The sequence below is a fragment of the Ambystoma mexicanum genome, chromosome 11 (assembly GCF_040938575.1).
Source record: "Ambystoma mexicanum isolate Mex_15411 chromosome 11, UKY_AmexF1_1, whole genome shotgun sequence".
NCBI lineage: Eukaryota > Metazoa > Chordata > Amphibia > Caudata > Ambystomatidae > Ambystoma > Ambystoma mexicanum.
Genome location: NC_090934.1, coordinates 752,113,691 through 752,137,309, shown reverse-complemented (window position 1 = coordinate 752,137,309; position 23,619 = coordinate 752,113,691). Strand labels below are relative to the sequence as shown.

At 46.0% G+C, this 23,619-nt stretch overlaps 1 protein-coding gene across 3 annotated transcripts in view; it reads right to left on the bottom strand.

Annotated features, from left to right (window-relative positions):
* The window catches only part of EIF4G2 (eukaryotic translation initiation factor 4 gamma 2), a 152,410-nt gene extending 129,056 nt beyond the window's left edge, over positions 1-23,354 (bottom strand). For 2 of the 3 annotated variants that reach the window (XM_069623648.1, XM_069623649.1), the window contains exons 1-2: positions 23,102-23,324; positions 3,152-3,266 (exon numbers count right to left, since the gene is read on the bottom strand). The gene's annotated coding sequence lies outside the window, so the exon portion shown is untranslated. Of the gene's footprint in view, positions 1-3,151; positions 3,267-23,101 lie in introns of all 3 variants that reach the window. The other variant, XM_069623647.1, reaches the window with a different exon arrangement.
* Positions 23,355-23,619: the final 265 nt, after the last annotated feature.

Below are 23,619 nucleotides of genomic sequence, written 5' to 3'. Positions count from 1 at the left end.
TGCAATGCAGTGGCATATGGAGTATATTGTAAATATGCTAAATAATAAGGTTTAAATAACTGCTCCTCCGTGTGGTACAAGACCTATCCATGGGCTCTTTGCCAGTCTTGCCCACTGAAATCCTGCCAAATACACAGTAGCAGTGGTCACCTTCTACTGTAGTCGGCCACATCCAGCTGGTGGATCTCAGGAACTGTTCCTTCACTTCAGGAAATCTGAACCATTAGCCAGACCACCCCCTTATGCCAGGTGTTTCAATGGCGTAAGTAGTTTGCAAAGTCACAAGTATGGGCTGTACGGTGTATATTTGTTCTTTTTATGCAAGTTGACGTGGGGAATGTTCCACAGCACACATGTACCATTAGTGGGAGTCATGTGCCGCCCCACCCCCCAGTCACCTGCTTAGCGTGGTTGAAGGTGGCACTTTTGAAAGGAATTTCCTTGGTGGAATACTGTACAAGTAGTCAGTAACTGGGCATTAACCTTAACTTATGGTGCCTAGTACAAACTGATTGTGATTGTCTGCCATTTGTGAGCAACATTATTGTTTTCGCTCCCTCCACTCTTCCCAAAGTGAGAAGGCAGAAGGGCACCTGGTGAAAGAAGTCACGGTAGCAGCCGCCATCTTTGACACCATCTCAATTTTCTTTTTAGGCAGGAATGCCCCCCTCCAATCGATAATGCTGGGTGGTGGTGCCACCATGCAATGAGGTAGTCTGAAAAGCCTGAGAGACTTGTAGAGTGGACCCTCGTATATAGTAGCTGGACAGTGGGTTGGGGGGATTTCATAAGCTTTGGTTCCTTTTTAGCAGTGCGGTATAGACTTGCTTGCCACAAAGGGTAGCTTTTGTTTCAGCCATAAGCACAGCCTACATACCATTTGTACTTGCAGCCCAACTTCCCAACGTCGCTCCTTCAACTAGGGCTACTTTGTGTAAGTAAACTAGCTCAATTTGGAAAATTGCCCTAAAAATGGAGTATACCCATGTAGGGCCTCTTTTGTATCTTGGCAGTCCAAGACATGCTGTGGACATAACCGAAACCCACGTAGGACTTCACTCTTTAGATTTTCTTTCCTAGTCTGCAGGAAAACGTACTCGCAAATCTCCAGTCGTGAAGCTGTGTTCGGCTGAAAGGAACTCCCTTGGCAGTGTCATCTTCAAAATATTCCTCAACTCCCTCTTGCACGTTATGGGAAAGTGGAAACCTCCCCTCCGCTGCCTCCCCACCCCCCCCGGTTGTGCGTTAAGCTACCAAGTACATCACCTGCTTGGGTGACGTCTTCTGGGACGTTTCCTGTAGTGTTGACCATACTAGTGAATGCAGCGGATTAACATCTTTCCGCTTAATGGATGCAGGTCTTCTTTCTCTAGGTGCCTCCAGTATGGCCTGGGTGGCTCTTTTGATGTCATGCCCCAATACCAAAGTCCAGCAGTTCACAAATGGTCTGCGAGACGTCTTTCAGCATTGTGTCGTGCAGTGTCGTGATCTGCGAGTGTGGAGCCCGTTATATTTTTTTTGTTTATGAGGCATCTCCGAGGAAGACTCAAGAATAGTGGTCTGTAATACAACCAGTTGTTGCCTGGGCAGTGTTGGCTTTGGTGTGGGGTTGGCTCTGCTGCAGCCTTTAGCAAATCATGCTTACGCAAGTTTGGGTGGGAGGGTCGGATATTGGAAGAGACTGCAGGAGCATTTTAAACCAGAGCCTTCCGACTGCCTCTTTGAGGACCAATACCGAGACAGGTGTCTTGACCCTGATAAACACTCTGCCCTGGTCTCCAATGGTATATGCTCTTGCTTCCTCCATAGTGCAAGCATGCAAGCGTAATTTCTAAAGTCTTGAAATGTTCCTTAATGCCGATCGCCGTACAGTCTGCACTGGTCGTTCAAGATTTAAATATCCAACTTCTCAAAACGATCGAGTGCATTGAAGCAGCATTTTGGTTATCCGCAAAAAGGTGATACAAGGACAGGGGTGCCAGTTACCCATCTTGCTTTGCAGTTAAAAAGCATGTAATACTCTGACTGGGGGAGCAGGCAGGCATATGCTGCAAATCCAAACAAGGGTCAGAAAATTGTGTAGGCACATCTACTTCACTGGATCCCATTTACTGACTAGTCTCCTTTCCTGATAAACCAAAAAGCAGAGTCGACAAGTCATAGGCCTACCATTCTCAATGCAAATCTGGGAGCTTAAATTGTGCATCCATGCACCTTAAAAACGTACCACCCCCCATAAAGAACCGACCACGATGCCCATGAAAAAGTTGACTAGGCATATGTATTAAACTAGTCAACAGAATATGAGGAGCAAACCCAACAAAAGGTCAGGCAACACAGGATTGCAATTTTCAGAGAACCACGGCAGACCCAGATCAAGAATTTCCCAAAAAATGAATCCAACTATCCAAATGAGCAGAAACTAAATGGGTTCAGGGTAACGGAGATATTGCACAGAATGAAACGAGCCACATATGTGCGATTAGTGTTAGACTATACATTTCAGACTAGACCATGCAAGCACCATGGCGAACATGGGAAAACCGCCAAGAAAGTAGAAGGGACGAGGGGGGGAATAAGTGCCTTCCACCAGTGTAATGCAGTCCATTTGACGTTTGTTCAGGGATCATAACATACTAGGTTTGCATCAGTTCGTTTCCAGTATGCTAAGAAAGCAGCTCCCGAGTTGCCTTTTACTACTGAAAGGCAAAACAGCGTGCCCATTCACAAAGGTGCAAAAGCATGTCACTAACTCAATCTACACTAAACTAACACTTCGACTAAACCACAGTCCATTCAATCAAGTTACCTGCGTGTCTAAAATCGCACAGTGCGAAGGACAGCTACAAGCCATTTAGCTTATTTAATACTTTTGCCTAAAACAGACTTGCATATGATACAAAAGCTAAAAGTTATAACATCACAGCCTAGGCAAACATTTTATAAGTGAGGGGAAACTTTAAGGACCGTTATGTGAAACTACAGTTGCAATAGTGGAATTATGCATCCTATAAGCGCACAAGAGAAACTGCATCGTTGCATGGGAGCCGATTTTGTCCCAATCCTCTGTTATGTGACTACTGATTTATGAGATGACGCATTCGTGATCAAATTCCACTATATGGCTATGAATGAGATCAATAAATCTTACCCGAAACGAGAAGCACCCACTTCTGCAATCGCACTCTCCACTTTGGCGGCTTGACAACTAAGAATCTTCAAAAGAATAATGTTCAATGGACGGTCGGGGTGGGGAGAAACCGAACCTGCAAAACAAAACATTGTTCTATTATAATAATATCCAGCTAAGTTAGGGAGTCCATAATTGTCAAAAATCAAAGCTACTATGATAAATTTACGACACTTTAGGTACTGAGGTTTTGGAACCGTAAATAGGAAACCTAGTAATATGAACATTATTCGGTTAGAGCTAGGCAGATCAAGAGTTTAGAATCCGAAGTTGCATCATGAGTTAAACAATGTTTGTGAATCAATCCATAGTGCAGGCACTCGCTATTTAAGAACTCAATTACTTCTTGGCGCAGCTGTAAACTATTTGTCAGGGTTATAATAAAGATGTAATGATTTGGAGCAGCACACAATCCATGTGACGCTGCATTAACATTTCAGGTCACAGAAGACACGCATGCTGTGCTTGTGATGTGGTCTGGGTGCAGATTACCTTATGGCTACCAACTAGATCCCACATTGCAGATGTCTGCTTTGACCCCGCCCCCCCCCCCTTTAGTGAAGTATAGGTGAATGAATCAAGCCAATTTCCCCTCTTCAAAGTGCGAAACTTACTGCAAACTGAGGTCCATGACCAACATATAACCAGTCTACATATTGAATTAAACCGCTTCATTAAAGGTTTTTGTAATACGAAAACATGGAGACAACTACTTCAGTGGACAATGGGAAGGGGCGAGGAGTTGCAGGGGTGTGGGGCATGAGTGGGCAGTAAAGATAAGGAGCAGTGAGCTAGAAGGGCCAGAGCTACTGAAGGACCAGGAATTACCTGTCTCGGGTTACACAAGGATTTGAAATGGGAGGTAAGGTGCAACTGTGGTTATACATTTATATAGTATCAATTACAACCAAATGGAACAAGTCTTCTTGGGCAATCAGAATATGCATTTGTATTTATTTGTATAGCGCACCTGGCCCAAAGGCATCTGGGCGCTTATCTTAGGTTGTGGTTCAAGGCCTCAGTGATGAAAGAATGTGCAAGATGGTGAGGAGAGAAAAATGTCCAACAATAATGGTTATGAGAGTCGCTTACTGCTGTGAGAAGGAGGTGAGAGATGTATCAACAAGGAACAAGCAAGCACCATTGTTAACACTTTGTAGTGGTCGTATAGATTTTACTGATTATATAATTAAGGGTTACAGATGTAATTAAATCCTACAAGAGGGATAATTGAGATTTTGACGCAAGAGGTCTACACTTGTTTCACGTCGAATTAGGTTCCCGAGGGCAAAAGTGTCAGTTAATGAAGGCATTTGGACTTGGAATGTCAAACTTTGAATATAGATATGAATTCTAGGACATACCTCGTCAAACAGAACCAGCTGCTCATTGATTATGTAATTGTAAGCACAATCTATACTGCTTCTATGTAGATTATAGCTTCGTTTTGACAGTGCTTTGTTGTGGAATAAACTAGCATGGTGGGGAATAGACCCTCGTTTTATACAAACAAAAAAAAAAGAAACTTGATATGTGACGATCAGTGGTTAGTCCCTGTAGAACAAATCTAGGATTAAAACAAGGCTGCGCTCGATCCCCGGTTTTATTTAAACTGTACGTGGCCGATTTCCCCCCGATATTTTAAATGGAACACAGAACGTTCCACCAAAAATATACGGGGACTGGCCAGCATATACGGATTAGTTTTATTTGATTTAACTCGGGATAGGACTGCAAAGGTTTAAAAAAAAAGATAGCAGGCGCTCCTCTCCAGAAAGAACATGGCATGATAACCTGTTCTGAGATGAGAGTTTGCAACACGCTTTTTGCTCCCTGTACCTCACAGATGGGAAATGCCCATTTGCATATCAGTGTTTGTCCCGCCCATAGGCAGTCCAGCACCGAAATGCTATGGCAATTCCTCTCTGAACATGAGTACCAACAGCAACCCCATACACGTGTTTAAGGACTGCAAAGGTCATATGATGAAGCGTAGCCTGTGCATCTGGAAGAAATGGTCTGCTGCTAGGTAGTACATTAGAAAAAGCAGGGGACAATATAATGTCACCATTAGAGATAGAGTATAGTGCCAAGTTTAATGTACGGGCTAGAAGTTTTCCCCCTCGAATCATAACTGGCTAAACAAAATAGAAGTATAATTAACCTTCCCGCATCTATCCCAGTCGAAACATTGAGGTTATAATATGGTTTTACCTCACCAGTTACGAATTCGGTGGTAGAGTGCACCCTGCTATGTTCAAAATTGATGCCCAGTAAACTAAACACTAATGATACGCTGATCTTGCTAGGTAATAGTGATTATAATTGATTACGGCAGAGATTAGATTTACTACCGAATATTTGTTGAGTATGGAAATTACACAAGGAGGCAGACATGCCCTACGATTGATAGTTCTGAAAAAAAGCAAAGCGATTTGCAATAGAATTCAGAACACTGAAAAGCTAGCAGATACACGGAATATGTCAATCAAGGTTGTGGCGGACACACCGTTCTTAACTAAACTGTGCTCCGAAGCAATTTTAATGTTGCGAACAATGGCTCAATTGGGAGCATGGCAAGGTCTGCCGTGTGAAGCTCGTCAATGCCAAGACTAACGTTGTCACAATAACCAAAAAAGGCGATGCCAATATTTGCATAGACTTCAGACCAATTCAGGAACTGTTTAGAACCAGCTTTTATATGGAAATCATTCTTATTAGTGGGATAATTATGGTCCCTTCATGATTTTATTAAGATCTGATTATATATGAATTTTCTGGTTATATAATTATGTGATAAACTAAAAAAGCACATTTTTCATTGGGGTCTAGATTACCTGCTGCCTTCATTGTTAGTCTGTATTATGGAAGTGAAAATCAGAATTTGAGCATAGGATCCCACATGGGCAAGCAAGCATCCCCACAACAGTCCCAACCAATGCACCTCACCACAGACGCCCAAGAGTCCCATCTAGATGCAGCTACCTTGCGCCCTCAAAATGGTTTTAAAAAGAGCCAGACACCTGCCCACAGGCAGAATCCAGGTTATTCCAATCTTTCGTTTCCCTTTGCCAACAATAATGAAACCCAAATCACCTTGGATCACAGCATGAAGAGGCCATGCAAACAGCAGCAAATAATTTAAACCACAACATTAGAGGTTTGCCATTTCTGGCGCCACATCAATTGTTGGCAAACTTTGATGTGCTAATGCACATGGTTAAATACGCTCATCAACTTCAAACAGGCACAGCTTCCAAAGAAATCGAAGAGGACATACTAGCCTAGAAATAGAATGTAAAGATGGCTGCACCAAGCAAAGTTAATAATCCTGTATTGGGGACAACCCATCAGTTAAGAAATAAGGTTAAATACTGTGTTCAAGACTAGGAAACACGGCAAGCACTCGGTTACATCAAATTATGCCGTCATAGTGCACAGTAAGGTTTGCAAAAGTGACGAGCAGTACTCCAATCTACAACTGTAGATTATCATTTGGCCGAACAGCGGGAAGCCTACAAAAATATAATCTACATGCTGCTTAACATGCATCTGTAAAACAAAACAGACATGGCTGCGAAGGCCACCGTCGTCCAGACGGTCAATTGATAAGAATATCTCGTAAAGATTTTTTTTCTTAACACTCAAAATGACAGATTATCAACAGCATCAGAAATTGTTGAACGAAATTAAGTGTTCAGGCATACGACATGTCTAAAAAAAAAAAGTTAGAGAAATTCATGTTTTAAGCACATTTCTTTCTTCAGGGATTTGATCCAGAAAAGTGGCTATTCTGGTCCCTAGCAGTCACAGAACGGGTAAAATCAAAGGTTAATGCTCAATTAGAACACGAGTAGGTCAAAACCTGTAACCAAATCGCTCCTCTTCATAAACGCTCAAATGTACTGTACCCTCTTATGGGAACACATTTTATCTTGGGCTCCCAAAAAGCCAATCTGCCACGAACCCAATTGCGAAGCTCAGTCCTTAGTTGCAGAGGGCGCTGGGTGTCGAAGCTTCTTAAATGGTATGTAACATGTTTAGGCCAACTGGTCCATCATTTCAAAGTCTGCCATTGCAATAAACTATATCGCAGGGCTAAAAATGTGCACTTGCCACACAACGCACCCGTCGGAACCAACTTTGCGGAACACAGGAGTGGGAATTCACAGAAATGTAATCTGGTAATGCCAAACTTGCAATATAAAGAGGTTTTACCCAACTGAAAAAAAAAAAAAAAAGCTGGTTTTACCCAATAAACGCGGCTAGTCCCACGTGTCCTTGCTACACAACGAAGGTTGTGCACTGAACTCCAAGTTGCTGCTTTACAAATAGCTTCCAGTGGTACATTTGCAAAGAAAGGGGGTAGCTCATGTACTACACGTAGCATGCTTTTGGTGTAAAATGGAGATTACTACAATTTTTTTACAATCCACCTGGCAACGTTTTTTGACAACTGGGGGATAATGAGAAAAAGCTAGCAGTGTTTAGAGTGTAATATATTGTGCATACTGCCTCCATTTTCACTTATCCTTCTGAGACGTGATAAGGAAGGCACTGTGTAGAATTATAATTCGTTATTTCTAAACACGCTTAATACCCAGAGGTTTCTAAGCATGGACCCCGGGATCGGACTTGTGTTGCTCTGCGTCGTCTTGCTTCCAAGGCGAGCGCGCGTTGCCTCTGAGCTATTCTCCCGAGAGCTAGGCTTTGTACATTGGTCAAAAGGTGGACCCAAAACTTCACAGCACAATATTCACATTCCATGTTGGTAGCGGGCGTGCAACTTGTGGGTATAAACTCTTTACACCCTAGATTAAAGTTTTGACCACAAAAAAAAAGCCTTGTGTTGACGTGTATGCCGATAAATGCACTTTGTGAATTGTAAACGACGTTCAGAAATTGTGTAGTCTAGTGCAAATTAGGACCTCAGGAGCCAAGGTTGAGGAGTTGGGTGTGTGATCTGGTGGTGGGATTGTGATAACCTTGACAGACATGTTGAGAAGGTGGGAGTACTACAGCAATCTCCCCCATATTGGTTGGGAATAGTGGGACATTTTGTCCACCACTGCGCAGTAGTAGTGCTGAGGAGACCTGCTAGAAGCTCCAATGTACCGCTTTATATGTAGCGCTGACCACCTTTGTGTAGTAAGGTGGGCCCCCGTCACGTTATCTGTTCAGATGGTTGCACAGTTATTCGGTCCACTTTTTTAGAACTACTAGGTTCAGCAAGACCACCACTAGACCTTCAAAAATTGCCTGCACTCAGACCAATGCTTTGGGTAGCCACTGCTAACTGAAGCGCAGGTTGAGCCCTGCATGTGGAAAACTTAAAATGCATGACGCCCTCACGCCAAGGAGTTACACAACGTTTGACTTAACGATGACCATTCACATAACCAACGATTGCACTAGTAGGGTGCACCAAATTGGCGGGTTCGAAATTGCTGGAAGCATGGAGCCATTTATCTCCTGCTTCTAGCCTTGGACAGCCAGGTTAGCTTCCATGAGCTACTTTTGGTTCCCACTGCAATCTGGTGGCATACAAACATAAAAGAAACATTAGACCCATCCAGAAGACATTTAAAGCATCATGAAAGTCAAGTGCATCTAAAAAATTTGTCCAAGTTGGTTCCTTAGGGGTAGCTTCTGCCCAACTAGGTGGTGCTCCATAATGAGCTAGTTGTAGCTCCTCATAAAAATCCTAATATTGGGCCAGTGTTGCCAATCTACCATTGCCCCTAGAATGGCTTGTTTTGACTTGATGTAGACTGCGCTAGTTGATGGAAAAATCCCAATGTGTGTAGACGTGAGGTTTATGTGCGCAGGTGGCATTGCTTAGAACTGTATTAGCCACAGTAATCCAGACAAGAGCACACCAATACCGTTGTGGCGCAGGTGAGACGCTGCTACTGCAAGCACCTTTGTGAACACACATGGCGCAGAGGCAAGTCAAAAGTACCACCTGAAATGAAAATTCCTAGTCGTCATTTTGAAGTCTATATATTTGCGATGTCCGGAGAACACAGTAGGGGAAGATTTCCTGAAGTGCGGTATTCCCGAGTTTCAGGAAATATGTAGACTTCCAGTCTGACTTTTTGGGATTAACTAGGAAGTATAGTGAGTAAATTCATAGCGTACCCCCTCAATGGCTCCCTTTAGCAGGAAAGTTAAGAGATGATCTGGTGGTAGCTTCCTGCACCTTGGAGAATACTCCTGGATAGGCCCCACGTCTGATGTTATCCCCTACCTTTCGGGGGGAGTAGACTGTTTCCGTAAGGGGACTGGTACCAGCAAATTACAGTTTTGTGGTGGAGCCTATCCTCTTTGACTTCATGATCTCGAAGTACTCTGACCAGTATCTTCCATCTGAACCTGTGTCCTTTTAAAGGATTATGTACCATCACCAAACTTAAAAGGGTGTTTCTCTTGGAGATGCATAAATGTAGTAGTAGAATGAATAGTCTGTTGGCCATTTGTCCTTGATCTGCAGATGGACCCCGACCACCCAGCCCCTTGCAAATCCTCCACAGAATCCCAGATTTACTACAGAGATTTTCTCCATGGTTTGTAAGAGTGCCATCACCTTCAGTTATAGCAGATTCATGTAAAGTGGTCTACTTTAGGTGAAGAGAGCACCCAATGTTCATTTTATGTCTTGACATAGACCCCGAATCATGTGCCAAGGCTTCAGTGCTTGCCTTGGGATGCATTTTCTAGCTGAGCAACCTTTCGGACGCAGGTGTGATCTCCACAGCAGGACTATGTCCGCCCTACCGAGCACCTACCTTTATTTCATCTTACCATTTTCTCCGGTGTATAGGTCTAAACAGACTTATACACAAGTGTTTCGCGCCTTGAAACACTTGTGTATAGGCACGTTACAAATGCCATATCATAGCAGACGCTGGTTTCATTGGCAGAGTTCCTCAACCGTAGCAGCGGTTAACTCGCCCACAGATTTCACAGTCCACATAGCATATAGAGCATGTTTCGTGCCCCCTTCTGATCCTGTGGGAGAACGGTTGCATGGAAACGTAGTATTACCGGAGGGAGGGGTACGGTGAACTTATTCTCCACGGGATCCAATTCTAGACTAGCGGTTTGGTTTAAACCCCCCCCCCCACCCTGCTGTGGGCCTTTCAGGATGGTGTGTCACCAAATGGATTTCATGCAAACTTCCTCCTTCGATGAGTCAGGTTCAGAGTTGAGCAAACAAGATTTGTGTTTTGGACTAGAGTAATGGTTAAAAGTAAACCATCATTAAGAACCGAGTTAGCATCCAACCGGATACCCAGGGACAAAAAAAAAAAAAAAAAAAAACACAATCGAGGAAGTAGATCTGCCTGGGACCATGGTTAAGCTGTACAGATAGGGCTGGGATAGGTTAGCAGGAATGCTGCGGCTGATGCCCTTTTTAAATTCAACAATATACAATACGCAACCACTAGACAGCAGCATATGCAAAGAAGGTAGATCCAAGCAAATTCACATGCCACAGAAATAAAGGACAGTTGATGAGCTCACTAGCTATGTGCTCAAGTAAATAGTAAAAACAGCAGAATTCTTACTGCAGGCAATAAAGTGAAATAAAAACATCTGGTCGGCAGTGTCAGGATGAGACCAAAGCTGGCTTTTGGATCTTCGTTGGCACCTTTGAGGACTTCACGTGGCGGGAAACCCACCGGCGGATTCTCTGCCGTCGACGACCTTGACTTTTTCCAGCCAGACAAAGTCAAGGACGATAAGCAAGCGAGTCCTCGATGCAAGTGTTGCTGAGCAGTAGGACATCAAGCTATCCCCCCTTCTGGGCAACACGAAGCGACAGGCTTCCAGCGATTTTAACAAACCTGCGGACTTGAAGGTCCAGGTGCTTCACTTCGGATTCTGCAGCGGTCCCCTTCTCAGGTCGGCAGCCTTTCGAGGGTCTGACTTCCAGGGAGCTTTGGCAAAGATCAGCTGGTGCACAATGGTCCCTCGTAAGCTCGGGTGAGCTTCTGAACAATTTCCATCAGTTAGAGGTCCCCAGATACACTGTTTCTGGTCTCATTCACTCTGGTTCCATGAGTGTGACCCAGCAATCATTCAGAAGGGCAATCATACAGGCATCCAATCAGCCTCACAGTGCATTCAGGCCATTCTTCTCTATCCAGATACTCAACACGAAATGTTGATTCGGACAAGCACCCAGCCATTCAGCACTCTACACTGCATTCATACTAGCTTCAGGCAGGGCTGTCTCAGTCATTGTGTCACACACCAGATAGTAGACACCCATAATACATAAATCGTATTAGTCACTCCATTCACCCAGGTCATACCCCACAGGTGTACCCACAACATAGTCACTGGGAAGGCTCCAACCAGTTTGGCATGGACTTCCCCACAATACCATATATGGAACTTAACCAACAGCCAGTCAGGGGGAGGGACAGAGTCAGGGCTTCCCGGGACTTGGGAAAATCAGATAACGGGCAATAGAAAGCAAGAGGCCACATTGGCCATCTTGTCTCCTATCGGGAATCAACTGATTCCAATGGCAGGGCATCCCAAAATGGAGGATACTCTGAGCACCTGTCAAATTCAGTATGAAGCTGCCATCAGCCCATACCCTGCTCTGTGGGCCACATAAGTGCCCAAAAACACACTAGGAGTACAGGGTTGTACCCCACCCATGGGCACCATGAGGGTATACCAAGGGTCTGTTCACCATGACCAAAAAGGAAGAGCTGCCATGCCAGGAGTCCCGCACACAAGAGTAGAGGGCAAGGAGGCCCTGTCCCCCCCAATGCATTTCCAGCATCACAGGGACCCACAAGGGCTCAGACAATGGGGCAAAATGTCAAGATTGCAAAATGTGGGCGATCAAGTGCAGGAGAAGTGGGCGCAAATCCCAAGAAAAGGGGCACAAGGCCCCAATAAAGAAATGTTACTGGCCTATGCTTGGCTCCACTGCAATATGCTCCATGAGAGGAGCAATCACTATGCATTAACCTAGGCCCTTGCTGGACTGAGTGTACTTGTCCCCCTCACTCACATGACCTTGAATGTACTAGGCTTAGCACGTCTGTACTGTCCTCATCAGTCTCCCCTCCCTAGCTTGGTGGTCCCCTGAACTACTCATGCATAGGCACATTGGATTCCAAACTACCAAGCAATCTGAAATGTTGCCAGGCCTAGTACTAGGTTCCCCCTCCCCCCACCCCCCTCCAACCCCGCCCCCCCCCCACTCCTGTCACGCACTTACACTAGTATATTATGCCCCTGGATAGTATGCTACTTTTTGTTGGATCATTCGGAATCTTCAAGGCCTAAGTATGCCGATTATTCCCTTGTCCCATTCCCACCTTGAAGAGCTTTGAAGCGCTTTACTTGTGTAAAAGCGCTTTACAAATAATTACAACTACCTAGGTGCCCCAAAGACAAATCCTCATAATACAGGCTGGCACCAGAGGGGAGCAGTAACATAGTGGCAGACGGCCAAACAGTATCCTTTGGACTTCAGTGAGCGCCAAGTGAACATGGTAGCTCTACTCGGCTGCTTGTGTCAGCACGGACTAAACCTTCAGTCAGGACGTGCATTTTGGCAGTAGCTGCAACAAACCCACCAAATAGCTTCTTCCGGGTACATACGTCAATACCTCAAAACTATCACATTTAATTATTCATTGGTACCAAAATATCCATTCTTGTGCAGAGGATGCATCCCTGCTGCAGATTGAAAGGAGGTTTTTGTTGACCACATACATACATGGGGTTATACACCACATTTTGGAGGTCCTATAATAGTGTTTAGGCCTCTAGGCTATGTCTCTGCTCCAAAGAACTTGCATAGCAATGGTTTTCCTGGGGCTTTTCTTAATGTCTGAACTTAATAATCGGATTTTCAATGCTACAGAGCCACTTTTTACGATTCCGCTAGGTGCAGACATTGCTGGCTCTCAAGACAACTACCACAGGGCGGCTGAATGATTTTTTTTGATCGAGTGCATGAACGTGGCCATATAATCATTGCTTTTCAGATTGGCAAATCTGTGCTTAAGCCATCCTTACATTCTCTGGGGCAGATATGGATTGCTGCATCTGCAAGTACTGAAAGGTTGTCAAATGTCCAAAATTGGTGCCACTTTGAGGAACCAACATCTAGGAAGGGTGTAAAGCACTGGCCTTTCGGTTTTTATTAATAAAATGATACAGGTAATTCCATCTATGAAGAGTAATCTGCTAATTAGATTTCCCTTCCATAAACTATACCAAGAGTATAGTGTGCACCAGTACCCTGCTGCATCAGTAAAGTGATTTGCAGCACCTGCCCTACCAACGGCACAGAGCCAGTCCAGATCATAGTTGCCCATCTGTCAGCCATGTCTCTGCAGCGCTGGGGCTGCATTTAAGATAAGCCTGCTGTTCCAAATCTCGGGTGATCAGAGGTAGCCCACAATAGCAGCATGATCAACTAAAATAAAGCTATGCAGAGTCAAATCAAGGTGCATGGCACTAATGATCATTGCAGTCAAATCAGATTTCACACCTTTCAGCTCAGCTATGGAAGGTGAGGCATATTCTAGCCAGCTGGGCAAACCTGCCAAACAAGACTGGAACCTGAATGGCCATGCCTCTTGATTTCTTGAGGGTAGTTAATGAATGCCCTCTGCCAGACAGCTACCCAAAAGGCACTGAAGGAGCACACCCATTCAAAGGAGTAGCCTCAAAAGAGCGCTGCATTTCAAAAGGGATTTGACCCTAGTAAGAAAGGGTTAGAATAGTCAGGAGGGCTCTGTACATTGGTATACATCCAATTTCGTTTCCCTCTGCCCCTTTCCTAAACTCGGATTCCTCTAGAGCAAAGCACTGAGTGCGATGTCAGATGGGCAAAGTCCACTTCTTTCAAGAACAGGGCTTGGACCACTAAGAAAGGCTCTCTTTAGTCCAATTACCTGTGGACCTACCTTTAAGGTTGCCACTCACGACTTGATTCTGGAACACCCCATGAGACGGATTCACTGGGCCTCTTTTGGGAGAGTTGTATTTAATAGAACCCCGATTGACATTCCGGTTATTTTGGGTCACCACTAGATTACATTTAAACCCCTTTTAACAGCATAGCCTTCCCTCAGTCCACGTTATAACAAAAGGCGAAGGTACCTCTTAATTTTACACCATGGAACTGGACATTAGCATTGTGCTGACCTTGAACGCAGGAACGTTAGAGAAGCACCTCAAGAGCTCACCAAAAGGAGGACGTCAAACCTGTGAGCCTTTTACACATCAGCCTCTGAAGTAACAAACCTAGATTGCCAACCTACCTTGTACTAGCTCCTACTTACTGGGTCCTACAAACGTTGTCAACCCCTGCCTATGGAGCTTGCAAAGACAGCCACCCTGGTCTGTGGCTAGTCGCGACAACTCCAACAGGGTATCCCAGAGAATAAGCCATACACCATTTAGTGAACACACAAAAGTCTGTTCAAAGAGAAAAGGCTATGCAATGGCAAACCAGGTTTATAGTAAAGCCGATGTTAAACCTAGGATGAATGATGAATGACCCCTTTCAAGTAGTTGTTCCAGTCCAGGGTTCGAAATTGCCAAGAGCTGGGAGCTATATAGCTCCTGGTTATAGCCAAAGAGAGACTGGCTAGCTTGAAACCAGGCACTACTTGTGACTCTAGGCAAGGTGTGCCATAGAAACAATTATGATATTACCTGCGTAGGTTTGGAGTGTGTATAACAGAATAAAGGAACACCTAAAGCATATTGGATAATGAACAAGTTAGTACACAAGAAAGATTTGCTATACTAGCTGCAAGTTCCAGCGACGAATTTCCTGCCTAGCGGGCGATATCCGATGGAGCTGCTTTTTTATGCCTCCGGTCATCAAATGCCAATTTCGACCCTTGCAGTCTTGTAGTTCTTGTTACTAAATGAAGAACCAACACCTTCTAACCCACATAGACTGCTGGGATCTCAATATGCCAAAACAGATCACACCTCATTACCAGAGGGGCAACGTTCGCAGACTAACAGTAGAGTCACGCCTTTGAGCACTTTTGCTTCAACCCATGGTTACGGCAGACTGATGCAACCCTCTTTTATGGAGTGGGGACACCCCTGCAACCTCCGGTCCCAATAACCCCATAAATTATCCCCACCAGTAATATCGGCTATGGCCTTACCCCGTGACCATATATACAGCAACATTATTGGTGGGGATAATATTACCCGATATCCATGGCCTCAATGCGCTTTGTGGTTGTAACACCAGGGGACCGAAGTCCATGAAAGGGAAGTAAGTTTAGTTTAAGATATGTGTGCGCAGCCTGCCAGGATTAGGACGGCTGGCTAGGCTCCAGTAAGCAACCTAGATCATGCATGTGGGCAGGTGTTGTCAGTGGCTGAGGTACAGTGCTAGTGCAGGAAACTGTGTGCCCAGCTATACCGACATTTTTCATAGGTTGTCGCTCTACGTGGCTATGAATGCAGCTAGACCAGATTTGTCGCAACTCAGCTGCATTCTAGAGTGCATGGATGGGAGCCATGACTGCAGCAGGTGTCCACAGAAGTGGTGCGTTTTATACACACCTTAAACTCAGATTGACTTAACTTCGAAGTCGCTTTCCTGGGTTGAAAGCGATTGGCTGGTCTACAAACTGAGAACTCCCTATTTGAGAATTTGAGATGCCCAAGTCCGAGGGATAGCAGCAAGTGGAGAGCCACCCAGAACCAAAACACTAGAGCAGGGGCACACAACTGGTTTTCGGAGGGCCGAATGTACCTTTGTAGTCTGGCCCACTCTACGTAGCTTCAATGTGTTGTGGTGTGGAGCGGCGGACGGGGAATCACACCGCATAAGCAATGGGGCGAAGCAAGGAAAATTAAATACAAAAAGTGCCCTGGTCATGAAGACTGAGACCTCAGAGTAAATACTGTGACAAGGAACAGGAATCTGCGTCTTTCTTGAACCCCTCTTCCGCTCCGTTACTATCCGTTGCTCTTTTTATGCCTTTCTCCCCCTATCTCGTGCTAATATTTCTGTTGCTCTTTCTTGCTCTCCCATTTTCTTCTCTCATGTTACCATTTCTCTTCCATTATCCTTTCTCTCCCCTCCCTATGTTAATATTTATGTCCCTCTCTTTCTATTTCTTCCCATCTTCCTCGTCTCTCCCCACCGTTACTATTTGTCACACTCTTTCCCCCCTCCTTCCTCTGGACCAATGTTACCATTTCTGCCACCCTGCATTTCTTGCTCTCCCCCATTTCTGTCTTTCCCGTCTTCACTTCTTCCTCGCTCTCCCAGTTAGTATTTGTTGCACTATTTCGCTTCCCTGTTCCTCTCTACCAACATTAATATTTACGTCTCCATCTGTAAAGCACTGGTGGGGGGGGGGGGGAGGGAGTCTACTCCGGCTCTATATGGCAGAGGAGAGGTACAGAGGACCCCAGCCAAGATTCTCTATTCGGTAGCTATAACCGAGCAATCAAGGCCTAGCTTCTCAAGTACAGTGTAGTCCCCAAGCACCCACAAAGGAATGTCCACACGCTATTAGTGTAAACAGTCTTAATTTAATTAAGGTTCAACGTTATATACAGTCACAATAACTCACCTTGTGCTCAGTTAATCTACAATGGCAAATATATACACAGTTCTACGTGGTACCACAATATCAGATTTCATTAAAGTACATCAACTGGACTTAGTTTAAAGGTCACACAAATTAAGTAAGAACAAATAGGCAGAATACTAGCCCAGTTACCTAGACAGTTCTGTGTCAGGATCCCCCACCTAGGCAACCTGTAAATAAAAGATATTGTACAAGCCCAGTCCATATCTCATTTCCTTCCAAATAGTTCTGCAACCCCAATGTACCTGGAATACCGGAGTCAGACGTCGGGCCATCGACTGATCCTTCGTGAACGGCTCCCTTTAAGGCAGGAGCCATGGATCGTCGGGATCCCTCAAAGAAATGGTGAACATGATGAGGTCTCTAAGCCAGGCCCGTGGGTAACAGCAGTCAACCTTCTTCGGGCTCAGCAGTCGAGATCATGCATTGGTTTAGACTTCAGCTTCAGAACGAATTCTAGCAGTGAGAGGCCCCCAGATATACTGTTCTGTCGCATTCATTCTGCTGGGTCACACTCGGGCAACCAATCACTCAGAAGGGCATTCAGCAGTCAGTCAGCCAATCAGGCTTACAGTGCATTCAGGCCATCCTCCTTCCTCCCACAACAAGGAATGTGTATTGGGACAAGTACCCAGTCATTCAGCACTACACTGCATTCATACCAGCTTCGGGCAGGGCTGTCTCAGTCTTTGTGTCACATACAAGAAACTAGACACCCATAACAAGTTCATATTGGTCCTACACTCCATTCACCCAGGTCCCACCCCATGGGTGTACCCACAACATACAGGACTTTGGGAAAAACAAGGTAACAGACAATAGAAAACAAGAGGCCACAGTGGCCATCTTGTTTCCTATCAGGAATCAACTGATTCCAATGGCAGGGCCAGGGTATCCCCAAAATGAAGGATACTCATAGCACCTGTCAAATTCAGCATGGAGCTGCCCCCAGCCCAGACAGGTACCCAAAACACACTAGGGGCACAGGGTTGTACCCCCACCCATGGGTGCCATAAGGGTATCCCAAAGGTCTGTACACCAAACCAAAAAGGGGAATAGCTGCACTGCCAGGAGTCCCACATGGACTCCTGGGCAGAAAATACAGAACACCCATGAAAAAGGACTACAGAACAAGGAAAGGGAGGCCCTGTCCCACCAATGCCAGCATCACAATAACTCTCCCTCTCTTCTCTACCACCTGCGCTTTTAGGTCTTAGTCTTTCTTCATCCATCGTCCCTCACTCCTCAACTCCCCTTTCACCCACATTTCTATGCAGAGGCGGCCAGGGATCATTTTGCTTGAAGGGCTGTGGTGCACCTCCTCCAGCATCCCTGTAAGCAACACTCCAGGAGCTTGCTCCCACCTACCTCAGTTCCAGCTGCACCCCCAGTCCTCCATAGTCTCCCACAAGAGTTCTTCCATGTGTCAAATCTCCCGTGGTTCATGTACATCCTGCATCTGTTTTGCAAGACCACTTCATGACTGCTCCCCCGGAGTGCCCACAGTTCTTTCAAGTCCCATTCAGGCAGACAATGTGGTACATTCAGGGAGGTCCCATCTCCCCCTGTTCCCCAGAGGGGTGTCACTAGGAGTGAGGTCCCACTTGCCCAGACCCCCAGGGAGGGTCTTGCAGAGCAGGCTCGCCTCACAGGGGTAGACGGACACATTTCCCACATTAGTCACAGTCCCCGCCTCAATTTGATGGAATACTGGGGTGGCCAGAAGTCAAAGTGGCCCATGACCAGATGCCACCCCAGAGTTTTTGGTCCTCCAGTAAAGGTTTGAGAGCAGTAACCACTAATGTTTGTCAAGCTTGTTGATTTCAGACAGAAGGGTGGGGGCAGGCAGGCCCATACCTGCTAATGTTTCTCCCTGCGCGTCATAATTCACTGACCTGCCCTTCCTGGCCTACATAATGTCCCCCCCATTTGGGTGACATGCCCTCCTGCGTGCCTGAGCTTGCCATGCCGAAGCATGCCCCGTCATGGCGAGGTCAGGGTCTGTGAAAAGGACATGGGCTGGGAGAAGAGAAGGCCCGAGATGTAGAATGCAAATCCAATCTCGTTTCACAGGCTGGCTGCAATGGGCCCAGCAATTGAACCCTGTGAGCAAGAATAACCCCCCAAACATCAAATCAATCTCACCCGCACCAGCTATGCCCCCTTCCAGCCACAAAGCCCCCCACCCCAACAACCTCCCCCATGCTTGTGAAATGTGCAGGGATCGAGCTCTAGGTGGGGCATGCACGCATATGTCCATTTGAAGGGACGTTTCTAGTCTTGGCTAACACATCAGTGCACTTTTTCTTTGGTCTGCAGAAGGCTTCTGCAGGCACCGCAGGGAAAGACGTGAAAAAGGATATGATCGCGCTGTTAAGCATGGGGGGTGAGGAAGAGGTGGAATATGAAGTGGAAAACAAGTTTGCTCAGGTTTGTGTCTGAGCTGAAGGCGAGATGCCAGCTTTACAAGAGAGTCGAGGCCTTGCAGGGGGAATATACTTTTAGATAAGAGCTCGGCGGTCCTGTTGACACGTGTAAAACAATAAATGTATGCAGGTAAACTGCTGACATCAAGTGACTGACAGCTGACTCCCGTATCGCGATAATTGGTGGCAATTTTCTTCATATCCATTATGATGTATGCACCCCTAGTTGTGGCTCAGCCCACACCAAGCAAAGGAGGGTGGGCATACATTATAATTGAGATTTTAACATTAATAGCCGCTCTAATTGAGGTACAAATTTGTCATGAATGCCTGACCCCAGCAATAGTCCCAGACAAAAGGTTTACTCATGTAATGAAATGCGGACTACTGCTTCATGTGGCCTGTATCGCAATACCAAAAGTATTGATTCTTGGTGGGCCGCATTTCGCACGCATGTTGGGCACCCCTGCACTAGGCAACGCACAAGTACGAGACAAAGCAGCTAATGGAAGCATGCTTAAACATGAGTGTTAAAATGGCGAACAACCAAGACATGAGACAATTAAGCAGTGGGAGAAATGCCCATGGTCGAGAAAGCTTTGAGTGGAAAGAAGCCCAAAACATGAGGTACAGCAGTGAACGTGAACCACCTATGACTTCAGACCCCTGAGCAGTGGGAGAAACACCCAAACCTGAGAATCAAAAGTCCACGGTGGAACACCCAGGTTGTCAAACAAATGCATGAACACCCGACTTGTGAATACCCGAGAAGTGGGGGGAAACGCACAAGCTCAGACCCAACAGCACAGGCAGAGACGCCTAAACTTGATACCAAAGCAATGGGAAAGTGTCTAAATCTGAGACTCCATAGTCATGGACACCCAAGCAGAGGAACAGAACATGCAGAAACACGAGCAGTGTGAGACAATGCCTAAATATGAGACTCAATAGTACATGTTGATGCACCCAAAATTGGGACACCCGAGCAGTGGGATTAAACGACAAAAACCAGACACCCAACACTGGGACACCTGACCAGTGGTAGAAAATGCCGAAACCTGGAAGAGGTTGTTCTGGTTTGGGCCAGTGCTTCTGTGTGCGGTTCAATCACAATATAGATTGAGAGAAAAGGCCAGGTTTTAGAGGACCTTTCTGAATGCAAGGCGATTGCCAATGTTGAGTTGTGGAGCGTTCCAGATCAGAGTTTAGACGGAGTATCATCCACGCAGTCTGGTGCTGTTGTATTTGGGGGAATTTCACTAGGATAAATGCAAGTCTGGAGCATTTCGCTTACCCAGGATTGCATGGTCCCTTGGGGATGCAGACCAGGGACTACATGTCTGAATGTGCATAGGGGGCGCTTCCAGGGCCCAGAAAGCCTGAAACCAGGGTAGTCAAGGCCAGATCAACTACTTGAAAAAAGTTTGCGGTTGCCGGAAAAGTGCAAAAACAGTGTGCCACATTTGTAAACTACATGCACAAGCTATACTCTGGCAACCTTTTATAGACATTGTAAAGTTGCCCTGCATAGCACACCACTGCGGCACATGGTTCTGCAAGAAAAAGGAGGGATTTGGGTTAAAGCAGGGGCGGTGGTGAAAATTGCTTAGCAGAGGGTAAAAACGTTCCAGTCTGTCCAGGGGACAACCTTCAACCATCCTACTTGTGAAGTTATGCAAACCACACAAGATTATATCACGCTATGACTACCCCGGCTCAAATGTGGCGCACAACCCAAAAAAAGTGAATTGTCCAAGGCACTAACTGGCGAGTACTGCTTTTCAGGCTGAGCTAGCCACTAAGCAGGCTGCAGACATGTTCACCAGCTAGCTAGAATGTTTATCAACGCGTACCTAGTCTTCATGGGGGACGCAGAGGCGCCGAGGAAAAGATTCTCAAGTAGTTTTTCAGTTCCTGCCCATTCTATGTGCGATTGCGCAGAAGCCCTATGCCAGAATGTTTAATTGCGTTAGACATGGCAGTTAAAATGCCAAAGTAGTTGTGAAACTGCAAGCCAACACCAACCAGTCGAGATTGACACCTGGGCTTGGTTTGCAGCCGACAAAACTGTGCTGCAACCAAGGAAGAAAAACATCACCACATACGAACATTTGGAGGAGGTTAATCAAAATGGCGTATGTTTAGCACAACAGTCCGTTTTAAGATTGTCCGAATGTTGGTTAAAATGCATATGGCAATTTAAACAGATCTTGGTCGTCAGTGGGCAGCGATTAACCTTCTTTCGTGGTTCAAAACGTGAGTTAGTACTCCTACAGCAGCTTCACACAAATTGCTAGCGTAACACTCAATACCAGACTTGCATCAAGAGACATGATGCGGTAACCGCGATCACAACGTCCAGATGTCAGATAGCAGGACCGAAACATTAACCAAAACAATTGCTTATAGAAACACGGTGCGTGCCCGACGTATGTTTAATTGCCAGATACAAACAGCACCAAGACAGTGTAGTCATTCGCAGTGGATTGTTCCGATTACATAAAATAGCGCATCTCACTTTACCGCATACCCACTGAATACGATGTGCAGTGTATATTACGCAAACCATGATTACATAAAGCAGTGAATGGCTCACTTTTGATGCTCAACAGGGTAGGACTACTAAATCATCTGCGGTGTGCACTATTCAAAACAGTCAAATTTATGTACGGGAATAGCTAAAGTTGCTAAATGTATACCATATTCTATAAAGGGATAACTGCTAAAAAAACTAGGAATTCCTGGGGACAAAGGAAGAAAACTATTCTTGCCCCGCTACGTCCCTGGGGGCTGGCTAGTCGTACTTGATGCTCGGGCTGCAATGGGTGGCGAAGAGGAAGTAGGCCATATCGCAGAAGCGAACCAGCAAAGAAAGGAGAAAGGTGTCATTCTACTAAATCGGGAGGACAAGACACGAGAGATGGTCCAACCCTTCAAATACTGATCCTGGCATTTTGGGCGATGTGTGGCCAGGAATTGTGATGAGCTCCTAAATACACGAATTCACCCACTAAGGCCGCCTGGCTCATCTGAACAGGCACTACTACCATACACACACGTGTACACGATCAGCTGTTTGAAAGGGAGTAAAGGACACACAGATACAAGATCAGAATATGTGAAAATGGACGTTACATTCCACCATTAAGCGTTCGCTCGCACCATGGTAGAAATACAATTTCCAGGCAGAATTACTTGGCCTAAATCTAGGCCGCCAAGCCGAGAATTCGCTCTGGCAAACCCTGGATGCAAACTCGGTTCTTTGTTCTACGCAGGCCGCTGCGCCCACGCGCAATTACAGGCATCCATCGTGGTGCCATTAGCGAAGGAGATAAAATGCTCACGCCAAATTATATTTCGCTGGGGTAAATGTAAATCGTGGGTAGGCTTCCCAACGGGGCTGCGTTCTTAAAGCTAATCTGGGCAGTCGTTCGTTCCGTACAAGCCACCGGTAGACCCAACAAAATACTATGTGCTATTAAAAGGACGCATTTGTGTAAACGACCAGCAGCAACCTCGCTCGTCAACGTTTCTTACGGAATTCCTTTCCTACGGGAAAGGGTGGACATTTCGCACCACCGGCCGCACCCGGGAAGAATCAACAGCACAAACGTAAGGGCCTGTACACCGCTGGTATCCTGGAGGCCCAAACACAAAACACCCCAGGCAAAGACACCCGAAACGCCACATAGCATGATCACTTAAGCTTACAAACAGATAAAAGATGCTTATCCTGACTCTTAAGAGTAGATAAATAACCACGTCCCAACATGCACCACCCGGCGCCATTTTCTATTTGAGGACGATAGCGGCCATTTTGAGGCGCTGCGGTGCCATGCCCAGTGCCTGGAAACCAGTCTCCTTACTTGTTTCACGGCTCCTTCAGTTTTCCGGGCTTTAGTGACACCGACAGGGGAGAAAAAAGAAAAACCAAAAAAGGGGTCCCCGGGGAGGAGCGTGGGGGCGGCAGCGCGGATGCGGGGCGTCTGCTGCAGCTACTCTTCCTCCATGGAGCTGGCTCTAGACTCGGCTGTTATTGCGTCGACTCGGAGACATCAAACCCTGTCTCAAAAGCCCGTGTCAACTAAACCTTCCCAAGCCAACGAGGTGACAATTAGTAGCCGGGTTCTTAGCCAATAGCTCTCTGGCTTTCTGTTAGTGACGCGCTCTTCCACTAGACGTGGCCAATCGAAATTAGAGAGGGCGGGTCAGGGCGTTGCCAAGGCATGGATAAGGTTGGTTGCACTGCAGCACAGCCGCAGTGCACCAGCGCTATTCGCGAATGTGATTAGTCAAACAAGATTGCGTAAAGGCACCATGTAGAATATGGGTGCGGGTGGTTGCGTAACTCGATTTTTTAGGGACGAAGAGTGCTATTTTGTGC